Consider the following 12,858-nt stretch of genomic DNA (forward strand, 5'->3'; position numbering starts at 1 on the left):
AACTCTTTTTAAAAATATTCAACTTCGCACGTAACTGACCCCCTAGTGGAAAAAAGCATTCCTGTCAGTCATTACTTTTGAGCAGCTGTTCATGGGAATGCAAGCTGACATGTTGCTGCCTAGAGGCAGCACACTTTTTAGACACAATTTATTCCTTCATTTGCCTGACTTCTTTTCTTAGTACTAAACAAATGAAAGTCTTCCTACATCTGTGAGCAGTGTAGTATTATGAATAAGAGAAGGCATCAGAAATTAAACTACATTTAAACACCACTTTACCATTTGCTACCAGCATACATTTGGACTAGTCACTTTATCAGAGGGTAAGGTTCTTCACTTCTGAAATAAAGATACTATATGTCTTTATATATATATATATATAAAATCTTGTTATATCCATAAAGTCTATGGCGCTATATCTAATACAGTGTGCCATTTTCTCTATTTTCATAGATATAAAGATTTTCTTTTTGTCTTCAGCTTAAAATCTACTTCATTCTCAGAATTCTCTTAATAATTTCATCCAAATTTTTTATGTTCCATATTTTTCTGCTAATACTGAGCCAATTTCTCTGGAGATGAGTATGTAAACATGACAGCAGAATCGTGTTTACATGAAATAAATAATCAACAAAGTGAAAAGACAACCTATGAAATGGGAAAACTATTTTCAAACCATATATCCAAAAATGTATAAAACCATAAATGAAGGAGCTGTGGGTTTGATCCCTGGGTCGGAAAGATCCCCTGGAGGAGAAAATGGCAACCCACTCCAGTATTCTTGCCTGTAAAATTCCATGGACAGACGAACCTGGTGGGCTGCAGTCCATGGGACTGCAAAGAGTCAGAAACGACTGAGTGACTGAGCACACAATCCAATTTAAAATGAGTAAAGGACATGAATAGATATTTTACCAAAGAAGGTATACGAATGGTCAACAAATACATGAAAATGTGCTTAATGTCACTAATCACCAAGGAAATACAAGCCAAAGTCATAGATTGCATCTCACAGTTGCTAGAATGACTATCATTAAAAAACAAGAGATAACAAATGCTGACAAGGATGTGGAGAAAACGGAACACTTGTATACTGTTGATGTGAATATAAATAGTGCAGCCACTATGTAAAACAATTTGGAGAGTCCTCAAAAAATTAAAAATAGAACTACCATATGATCCAGCAGTTCTACATCTGGAACTATATCCAAAGAAAAGGAAAACGCTAAGTTGAAGAGATATCTGCACCTCCATATTCATGGCAGCGTTTTTTCTTTTTTGATTGCAGCTTTTTTGAGATACAATTTATAAACCACACAATTCACCCATTTATTATACCACTGAACAGTTTTAGCGTAATCACAGAGCTATATAACTATCATCACATTCAATTTTAGAATATTTTAATCACCCCAAAAAGAAACCACAAATATTTGACTGTCACTCCCAACCACTCTGTCCTCAGGCAACTTTTGTTAACAAACATTCTGTCTCTGGACAGAAAGTTCTACTTTGGATATTTAACATAAGTGGAATCATATAATATGTGGTCCTTTGTAACTGGCTTCTTTCACTTAACATAATGTTTTCAAAGTTCATTCATGTTGCTGCATGTATCCTTTTACAGCCAAATAATATTCCACTGTTTGAAATTTTACAGTTCCATTGTTGTTCCACTCCACAATTGTGTATCCATTCATCACTTGATGGACATTTGGGTTGCTTCCCCTTTTTTGTCTATTATGAATTATGTTGCCATGAATATTTGTGAAGTTTTTGGGTGAACATGTGTTTTCATTTTTCTTGGATATATGTCTCAGTCAGTTCAGTTGCTCAGTCGTGTCTGACTCTTTTTGACCCCATGGACTGCAGCACCCTAGGCCTCCCTGTCGATCATCAACTCCTGGGGCTTATTCAAACGCATATCTATCGAATTGGTGGTGCCATCTAACCATCTCATCCTCTGTCATCCCCTTCTCCTCATGCTTTCAATCTTTCCCAGCATCAGGGCCTTTTCCAATGAGTCAGTTCTTCACATCAGGTGGCCAAAGTATTGTAGTTTCAGCTTCAGCATCAGTCCTCTAATGAGTATTCAGGACTGATTTCTTTTAGGATGGACTGGTCAGATCTCCTCACTGTCCAAGGAACTCTCAAGAGTCTTCTCCAACACCACAGTTCAAAAGCATGAATTCTTTGGCACTCAGCTCTCCTTAAACTCCAACTCTCACATCCATGCATGACTACTGGAATAACCATAGCTTTGACTAGATGGACCTTTGTTGGTAAAGTAATGTCTCTGCTTTTTAATATGCTATCTAGGCTGGTCATAGCTTTTCTTCCAAGGAGCAAGTGCCTTTTAATTTCGTGGCTGCAGTCACCACCGGCAGTGATTTTGGAATCCCAAAATATAAAGTCTGTCACTGTTTTCATTATTTCCCCATCTATTTGCCATGAAGCGATGGGACTGGATGCCATGATGTTAGTTTTCTGAATGTTGGGTTTTTTTTGTTTGTTTTTTTTATTTATTTATTTATTTATTTTATTAGTTGGAGGCTAATTACTTCACAATATTTCAGTGGGTTTTGTCATACATTGATATGAATCAGCCATAGATTTACACGTATTCCCCATCCTGATCCCCCCTCCCACCTCCCTCTCCACCCGATTCCTCTGGGTCTTCCCAGTGTACCAGGCCCGAGCACTTGTCTCATGCATCCCACCTGGGCTGGTGATCTGTTTCACCATAGATAGTATACATGCTGTTCTTTTGAAATATCCCACCCTCACATTCTCCCACAGAGTTCAAAAGTCTGTTCTGTACTTCTGTGTCTCTTTTTCTGTATTGCATATAGGGTTATCGTTACCATCTTTCTAAATTCCATATATATGTGTTAGTATGCTGTAATGTTCTTTATCTTTCTGGCTTACTTCACTCTGTATAATGGGCTCCAGTCTCATCCATCTCATTAGGACTAATTCAAATGAATTCTTTTTAACGGCTGAGTAATATTCCATGGTGTATATGTACCACAGCTTCCTTATCCATTCATCTCCTGATGGGCATCTAGGTTGCTTCCATGTCCTGGCTATTATAAACAGTGCTGCGATGAACATTGGGGTGCACGTGTCTCTTTCAGATCTGGTTTCCTCAGTGTGTATGCCCAGAAGTGGGATTGCTGGGTCATATGGCAGTTCTATTTCCAGTTTTTTAAGAAATCTCCACACTGTTTTCCATAGTGGCTGTACTAGTTTGCATTCCCACCAACAGTGTAAGAGGGTTCCCTTTTCTCCACACCCTCTCCAGCATTTATTGCTTGTAGACTTTTGGATAGCAGCCATCCTGACTGGCGTGTAGTGGTACCTCATTGTGGTTTTGATTTGCATTTCTCTGATAATGAGTGATGTTGAGCATCTTTTCATGTGTTTGTTAGCCATCTGTATGTCTTCTTTGGAGAAATGTCTGTTTAGTTCTTTGGCCCATTTTTTGATTGGGTCATTTATTTTTCTGGAATTGAGCTTCAGGATTTGCTTGTATATTTTTGAGATTAATCCTTTGTCTGTTTCTTCATTTGCTATTATTTTCTCCCAATCTGAGGGCTGTCTTTTCATCTTACTTATAGTTTCCTTTGTAGTGCAAAAGCTTTTAAGTTTCATTAGGTCCCATTTGTTTAGTTTTGCTTTTATTTCCAATATTCTGGGAGGTGGGTCATAGAGGATCTTGCTGTGGTTAATGTCGGAGAGTGTTTTGCCTATGTTCTCCTCTAGGAGTTTTATAGTTTCTGGTCTTACATTTAGATCTTTAATCCATTTTGAGTTTATTTTTGTGTATGGTGTTAGAAAGTGTTCTAGGTTCATTCTTTTACAAGTGGTTGACCAGTTTTCCCAGCACCACTTGTTAAAGAGGTTGTCTTTTTTCCATTGTATATTCTTGCGTCCTTTGTCAAAGATAAGGTGTCCATAGGTTTGTGGATTTATCTCTGGGCTTTCTATTCTGTTCCATTGATCTATATTTCTGTCTTTATGCCAGTACCATACTGTCTTGATGACTGTGGCTTTGTAGTAGAGCCTGAAGTCAGGAAGGTTGATTCCTCCAGTTCCATTCTTCTTTCTCAAGATTACTTTGGCTATTGGAGGTTTTTTGTATTTCCATACAAACTGTGAAATTATTTGTTCTAGTTCTGTGAAAAATACCGTTGGTAGCTTGATAGGGATTGCATTGAATCTATAGATTGCTTTGGGTAGAATAGCCCTTTTGACGATATTGATTGTTCCAATCCATGAACACGGTATGTTTCTCCATCTGTTTGTTTTAAGCCAACATTTTCACTCTCCTCTTTCACTTTCATCAAGAGGCTCTGTAGTTCTTCCCTTTCTGCCATAAGGTTGGTGTCATCTGCATATCTGAAGTTATTGATATTTCTCCTGGTAAGCTTGATTCCAGCTTGTGCTTCATCCAGCTCAGCATTTCACATGATGTACTCTGCATGTAAGGTAAATTAGCAGGGTGTCAATATACAGCCTTGATATACTCCTTTTTTTATTTGGAACCAGTCTGTTGTTTCATGCCCAGTTCTAACTGTTGTTTCTTGACCTGCATACAGATTTCTTAGGAGGCAAGTCAACTGGTCTGGTATTACCATCTCTTTAAGAATTTTCCATAGTCTGTTGTGATCCACACAGTCAAAGGCTTTGGCATAGTCAATAAAGCAGATATAGATGTTTTTCTGGAACTCTCTTGCTTTATCGATGATCCAGTGGATGTTGCCAATTTGATCTCTGGTTCTTCTGCCTTTTCTAAATCCAACTTGAACATCTGAAAGTTCTCGGTTCACATACTGTTGAAGCTTGGCTTGGAGAATTTTGAGCACTACTTTGCTAGTGTGTGAGATAAGTGCAACTGTGCAGTAGTTTGAGCATTCTTTGGCATTGCCTTTCTTTGGGATTGGAATGAAAACTGACCTTTTCCAATCCTGTGACCACTGCTGAGTTTTCCAAATTTGCTGGTATATTGAGTGCAGCACTTTCACAGCTTCATCTTTTAGGATTTGAAATAACTCAACTGGAATTCCATCTCCTCCACTAGCTTTGTTCATAGTGATGCTTCCTAAGGCCCACTTGAGTTCACATTCTAAGATGTCAGGCTCTAGGTGGGTGATCACACTATCATGGTTATCTGTGTCATGAATATCTTTTTTGAATAGTTCTTCTGTGTATTCTTGCCACCCCCCTCTTAATATCTTCTGCTTCTGTTAGGTCCGTCCCATTTCTGTCCTTTATTGTGCTCATCTTTGCATGAAATATTCCCTTGGTATCTCTAATTTTCTTGAAGAGATCTCTAGTATTTTCCATTCTATATTTTTCCTCTATTTCTTTTCACTTATCTTTGAGGAAGGCTTTCTTATCTCTCCTTGCTATTCTTTGGAACTCTGCATTTAGCTGAGTATATGTCTAGGAGTAGAATTATGAGTCATATATACCTATGGTAACTGAGGAACTGCCAGATTGGTTTTCAAAGTTGTTTGTATTTTGTTTGCAATCCTTCCAACAATGCATGAAGTTTTCAATTTCTCCACATCCTCACCAATACTTTCCATCATCTTTCTTCTTGATTATAGGCCTTCTGTTAAGGTGTGAAGTGGTATGTCATTGTAATTTTAATATGCATTTCCATCGTATCTAATGATTTTGAACATCCCTTCTTTTGTTTACTGGCCATTTGTGTATTTTCTCTGGTCTAATGTTCATTTAGAAATTGCCTATTTCTAAATTGGGTTGCCTTTTTCCCTCCCATGTGTTGGATCTGTATTATTATTATTTTCTTTTAATTGGAGGATAGTTGGTTTACAATGTTGTGTTGTGCTGGTTTCTGCTATACAGCAATGTAAGTCAGATATAAGTGTATACATACCCCATCCCTTTTGAGCCTCCTTCCCACCCTCCCTATCCCACCCCTCTAGGTCATCACAGAGCACCACACAGCAGGGTTATTTACAATATTCAAGATATTGGGGAAAACTAAGTGGCCATTGACTTACGAATATTAAACACGTGGTACATTTACACATTGGAATATTATTCAACCATAAAAGAAGGAAATACTGCCATTTGCAACAACATGGATGGATGGACTTTGAGGGCATTTTGTTAAGTGAAATAATTTGGGTAGAGAAAGACAAACACGGTCTGATCTCACTTATGTGGGATAATAAAAAAAGCCTCATACAAAACGAGATTAAACTTGTGGTTACCAGACGTGGGGGGAGGGAAGTTGGATGAAGGTAGTCAAAATATACAAACTTACAGTTGTAAGACAAATATCTATGATGAAATAAAAATTAATATTTTGAAGGAAGACAAGAAAAATTTGAACATTTTTTTTTCTCCCTATTTGGGCCTCCTTCCTCCCCTGTAGTGTGCTTTGCACATCTGCATTATGTGTTAATATGAACTCCTTAGTGGCAGAAATATTTCTGCTCTACCATAAAGATTAGTTTCTCTCCTTTTGGCATCAACCATGTAACTCCTTACAAGATAACATTCTTTTCTCAGTCCTGTAAGCGGTCATGATGAACCATCACTCACTTTGTATGTGCAGACATCTTTGGTGAACTTTATGTACAATGCCAATATATAATTCCCCCTACAGATAGCTATTAGAGCAGAAGAGAATGATCAGATCATATACTGGGAAGATATTGGGTCACTCCTAATTGAAGTTCGTAGGTTAAATACTTACTTTTGACCCTATTAAAGTGACTAGCTATGTTATTTGTTTTGCCTGCTCTACAAGATTATTGTTTCTTGCATTAGCAACTGATAACTGAGACTCAGAAAAAAATTAATGATGATTAGGTGACTTGAAACGATTGACCAAGTATACAGTTCTGAACATCATGTGAAATTCTGGGCCGGATGGAATCAAGATCCCCAGGAGAAATACCAATAACCTCAGATACTGAGATAACACCACCATTATGGCAGAAAGTGAAGAAGAACTTAAGAGACTCTTGTTGAAAGTGAAAGAGGAGAGTGAAAAAGTCTGCTTAAAACTCAACATTCAAAAAAACTAAGATTATAGCATCTGTTTCCAAGAAAAAGAAATGCAAAAAGGCAAAATGGTTGTCTGAGGAGGCTTTACAAATAGCTGACAAAAGAAGAGAAGCTAAAGGCAAAGGAGAAAAGGAAAGATATACCTATCTGAATACAGAGTTCCAAAGAATAGTGAGGAGAGATAAGAAAGCCTTCCTTTGTGATCAATGCAAAGAAATAGAGCAAAACAACAGAATGGGAAAGACTAGAGATCTCTTTGAGAAAATTAGAGATACCAAGGGAAAGTTTCATGCAAAGATGGACACAATAAAGGACAGAAATGGAATGGACCTAACAGAAGCAGAAGATATTAAGAAGAGGTGGCAAGAACACACAGAAGAACTATAAAAAAAGATCTTTATTACCCAGATAACCATGATGGTGTGATCACTCACCTAGAGCCATACATCCTAGAATGTGAAGTCAAGTGGGCCTTAGGAAGCATCTCTACGAACAAAGCTAGTGGAAGTGATGGAATTCCAGTTGAGCTATTTCAAATCTTAAAAGATGATGCTGTGAAAGTGCTCCACTCAATATACCAGCAAATTTAGAAAACTCAGCAGTGGTTTTCCTGAGTGGAAAACTCAGGACTGGAAAAGGTCAGTTTTCATTCCAGTCCCAAAGAAGGGCAATGACAAAGAATGTTCAAACTACCTCACTATTGCACTCATCTCACACACTAACAAAATAATGCTCAAAGTTCTCCAAGCCAGGCTCCAACAGTACTTGAATCATGAACTTCCAGATGTTCAAGCTGGATTTAGAAAAGGCAGAGGAAGCAGAGATCAAATTGCCAACATCGTTGGATCCTAGAAAAAGCAAGAGAATTCCATCAAAATATCTACCTCTGCTTCATTGATTGTGCCAAAGCCTTTGACTGTGTGAATCACAACAAACTATGGAAAATACTTAAAGAGATAGGAATACCAGATCACTTTACCTATTTCCTGAGAAATCCACATGCACGTCAAGTAGACACAGGTAGAACCAGACATGGAACAGACTGTTTCCAAATTGGGAAAGGAGTGCGTCAAGGTTATACATTGTCACCCTGCTTATTTAACTTATATGCAGAGTACATCATGTGAAATGCCAGGCTGAATGAAGCACAAGCTGAAATCAAGATTGCCAGGAGAAATATCAATAACCTTAGATATGCAGATGACACCACCCTTATGGCAAAAAGTGAAGAGAAGCTAAAGAACCTCTTGATGAAAGTGAAAGACGAGAGTGAAAATGTTGGCTTAAAACTCAACATTCAGAAAAGTAAGATTATGGCATCCATGATCTTCATGACAAATAGATGGGAAGACAATGGAAACAGTGACAGACCCTATTTTCTTGGGCTCCAAAATCACTGCAGATGGTGAGTGCAGCCATGAAATTAAATGACACTTGCTCCTTGAAAGAAAAGCTATGATCAAACTAGACAGCATATTAAAAAACACAGATATTACTTTGTTGACATTGGCCCTTTTCCCAGTATTCATGTAAGGCTGTGAAAGTTTTACTATAAAGAAAGCTGAGCACTGAAGAATTGATGCTTTTGAAAGGTGGTGTTGGAGAAGGCTCTTGAGAGTCCCTTGGACTGCAAGGAGATCAAACCAGTCAATTCTGAAGGAAGTCAGGCCTGAATATCCATTGGAAGAAATGAATATTTCTGAATGATGCTGAAGCTGAAACTCCAATACTTAGGCTACCTAATGTGAAGGACTGACTCATTAGAATAGACTCTGATGCTGGGCAAGATTGAAGGCAAGAGGAGAAGGGGATGACAGAGGATGAGATGGTTGAATGGCATCACTGACTCAATGGACATAAGTCTGAGCAAGCTCCAGGAGTTGGTGATGGACAGGGAAGTCTAGTGTGCTGCAGTCCATGGGGTCACAGAGTTGGAGACGACTGAGACTCAACTGAGCTGAAATGATGTTTGTAATAGTTTAACTCTAGATATGGGAAAAAGCAAAAAACAAAACAAAACAAAACAAAACAAAACCCACACTGTTTTGTGGACCATGACAGACTAATAAGACAGGCAGTCCAGAGGTTTTTGGCTACTGTTAACAGGGACTGGTCCAATAATAGCATACCAAGTGTCTGTCAACAGAATCCTCATTTGACCTGGGAATGAATGTTCCTAGTGCCATAGACATACAGATCAGGAAATGTCTGACAAATCTTGGTAGAAATATTAATAAGGCCATGAGGGAGGTGATTGTAAAATAAGTAATTTTGCCCATCTTCTAGTTCTATAAGAATCAAGTCATTAGCGAGTCCAATTGCTGAAAGATCAGAATGAGGCATTCAGTGCTCTGGGAAAACTGGAAGAACAGGCCATGAGATATTTAAATATTTTCAAAAGAAAATTTTATAAACTCAGTTTCTTCAGAACAGCATCAATACATGTATATTATCAGGTGTGAAACAGGTCATCAGTCCAGGTTGGATGCATGAGACAAGTGTGCTCGGCCCTGGTGCACTGGGATGACCCAGAGGGATGGGGTGGGGAGGGAGGTGGGAGGGGGGTTCAGGATGGGGAACACATGTAAATCCATGGCTGATTCATGTCAATGTATGGCAAAAACCACTACAATATTGTAAAGTGATTAGCCTCCAACTAATAAAAATAATTGGGAAAAAAAGGCAATAAACTCAGAAAAATATTTGCAACTCCAAAAAAAAAGCACCTCAGTTTCTTGCATCTTCCTACACTTAGAAAAGCACTAAAACCATTAACTAAGATATCTGTTCCTTGCAAATAGCAGTAACCTTCTACCAAGATACGTACTTGAATGCATGTATTCCTTCTCTAAAATCACATATATACTGATTTCCCCTATTACCTCTTTGGAACACTCCTTAGAGCTTTCTGAAATATGTCTGCCAGGTTATAATCCTCAGGTTGGTTTGAATAAAATTTTTTATTTCTTAGATTGACTATTGATTAACTTTATTGGTACACAAGTACTAGGTATATAACATACAATGTGATGAGTACAGTTAATGCTGCTGTATGGCATTTGAAAGTTATTAAAAGAGTAGACTCTAAGAGTTCTCATCACAAGGGAGCAAACCTTTTCTTTTTTTTCTTCTCCTTTTTGTATCTACATGAGATGATGGATGTTAACTAAACTTATTGTGGCAGTTACTTCACAGTATATGTTAATCAAATCATGCTGTATAACTTAAAATTATACAGAGATGAATGTCAATTATATCTCAACAAAACTGGAAAAAATACCTTCACTTGAATTTAAACTCTTTAAAAAGAAAGAAAATCGTGAAATTTACTACCTAAAAATAATCTGGAGATCAAATTCTTTTGTATTTGACTTTTACAATAACTGTCAGGCCATTTAATTCGGGAGAAGTGTGGCATTCTTTGGTATTTCCATTATTCCCAGTGGTGGAAATCAATTCAGATGACCAAGAACACTTGGGAACAGTGCACAGGACTTCATTCTAACAAATTTCAGTGACTGTGCAGCTTTCTATTTGATGATAGCAACTATATTTCTGCCATACTGATGGAAATCTCTGCAGATAAGGATGCTGTCAAGAGACTATTGCTGTTTTAAAATATTCAGCACTTCTAAAAACATTATCGGCTGTTGTTCGCTTACTTTACATTGTCTCATTCCTTTTGTAAACCCCAGATTAGGACCTAGTGTAATTAAGGATAGTAGCATGCTTATAATAAACTTTGGGTCTTCCTTCCCAGGAAAAAAAATGATTGCTTTCCCAGATTTCCTCAAACAATAGCTTGGTGCAGTTACTCTGAGGGTTATGAATAGTAAGTAATCCCTTAAGGGATGTAGCTAGCATATTGAAATCCTTAAGCAAATTACAGAATAGATTATGAAATCTATTCACTGGGGAGAAAGGAGGGGTTCAGTTTTTTAAAAGAACATTTTGTTCTTTTAAAAACAAGTTTAGTAAATCAATCATGGTAGCAGAATACTGACAGAGGAAACTTCTCTCTCAAGATCTAATGGTGCCCACCAAAAAACTAGGGAAGGTATCTACTGAGAATATTTAGATGAGAATATAAAGGAGTAGTTGATGTTTTAAAGATAAGTATCAGTTCAGTCACTCAGTCATATCTTACTCTTTGTGGCTAATGGACTGCAGCATGCCAGGCTTCCCTGGCCATCACCAACTCCTGGAGCTTGCTCAAACTCATGTCCATCCAGTCAGTGATGCCATCCAACCATGTCATTCTCTGCCGTCCCCTTATCCTCCTGCCTTCAATCTTTCCCAGGATCAGGGTCATTTCCAATGAGTCAGCTCTTCACATCAGGTGGCCAAAGTATTGGAGCTTCAGCTTCAGCATCAGTTCTTCCAATGAATATTCATGACTGATTTCCTTTAGGATTGACTTGTTGGATCTCCTTGCAGTCCAATGGACTCTTAAGAGTCTTCTCCAGTACTACAGTTCAAAAGCATTGGTTCTTCAGCACGCAAATTTCTTTAAAGTCCAACTCTCACATCCACATGTGACTACTGGAAAAACCATAGCTTTGACTAAATGCATCTTTGTAATAAAAAGACGGGTCTTTTTAATAAGCTAGGTTGGTCATAGCTTTTCTTCCAAGGAACACGTGTCTTTTAATTTCATGGCTGCAGTCACCATTTGCAGTGATTCTGTAGCCCCCCAAAATAAAGGATCTCACTGTTTCCATTGTTTTCCCTTCTATTTGCCATGAAATGATGGGACTGGATGCCATGATCTTAGTTTTTGTATGCTGAGTTTTAAGCCAGCTCTTCACTCTCCTCTTTCACCTTCATTAAGACGCTCTTTAGTTCCTCTTCGCTTTCTGCCATAAGGGTGTTGTTATCTGCATATCTGGGATTATTGATATTTCTCCCAGCAATCTTGATTCCAGCTTGTGCTTCATCCAAACAAAGATACATATACCTATTGTTAAACTTAGAATTTTAACCTATGTAAAATATCATGTTTTATTAAGGCATATTGATATCCCTAAAGAATGACCCATCTTGCCTGGTGAAGTGTTCTGGAGATTTTTCTTTGAAAACATCTTTTCTTTCTTAATCTTTGAATAGTATTAAAAGTTAGAATTTTACAACTAAAAGAAAAAAATAGCACAAAATTATTCCTATAGGCAAAACTTTAAAGAAAAACAATGCATGTTGAAGTTACAGGTCCAATGTAATTTTCTCAACCAGTAGAAACAATTCACCCTCATAATACCTAATTACTCCTCAGTCACTCCGTGAAAGTGAAAGTGAAGTCGCTCAGTCGTGTTTGACTCTTTGCGACCCCGTGGACTGTAGCCTACCAGGCTCCTCAGTCCATGGGATTCTCCAGGCAAGAATGCTAGAGTAAGTTACCATTTCCTTCTCCAGGGGATCTTCCCAACCCAGGGATCGAACCCGGGTCTCCCGCATTGGAGGCAGACGCTTTAACCTCTGAGCCACCAGGGAAGCCCTTACTTCCCAACAATTTAAGTTTATGGTAGTTAAGAGCATGTTTGTCATTTCTTTTAAAATGGAAATATGTACAAATGCTGCTGCCACCGAGACGTGTTCAGTTGACCCCTTGAAATGTAGCCCACCAGGCTCCTCTGCTAGTGGAATTTTCCAGGAAAGAATATTGGGGTAGGTTGCCATTTCCTCCTTCAATGTACAAACGAGATATAAGTAAATGCTTAAGGCATATCTTAAATGGCTTAAATGAAAGTAATATCAACACATGTTATCAAGTGTATTATCAACATATGACATCAAATTTAATGTCAAATTTCA

At 37.9% G+C, this 12,858-nt stretch overlaps 1 non-coding gene across 1 annotated transcript; it reads right to left on the reverse strand.

The window, feature by feature from the left end:
* Nucleotides 1-12,465: 12,465 nt before the first annotated feature.
* TRNAW-CCA lies at nucleotides 12,466-12,537 on the reverse strand. Its single transcript has one exon. It is a non-coding gene; the product is annotated as a tRNA-Trp (tRNA).
* Nucleotides 12,538-12,858: the final 321 nt, after the last annotated feature.

Source organism: Cervus elaphus, chromosome X, assembly GCF_910594005.1.
Source record: "Cervus elaphus chromosome X, mCerEla1.1, whole genome shotgun sequence".
NCBI classification, from domain to species: Eukaryota; Metazoa; Chordata; class Mammalia; order Artiodactyla; family Cervidae; genus Cervus; species Cervus elaphus.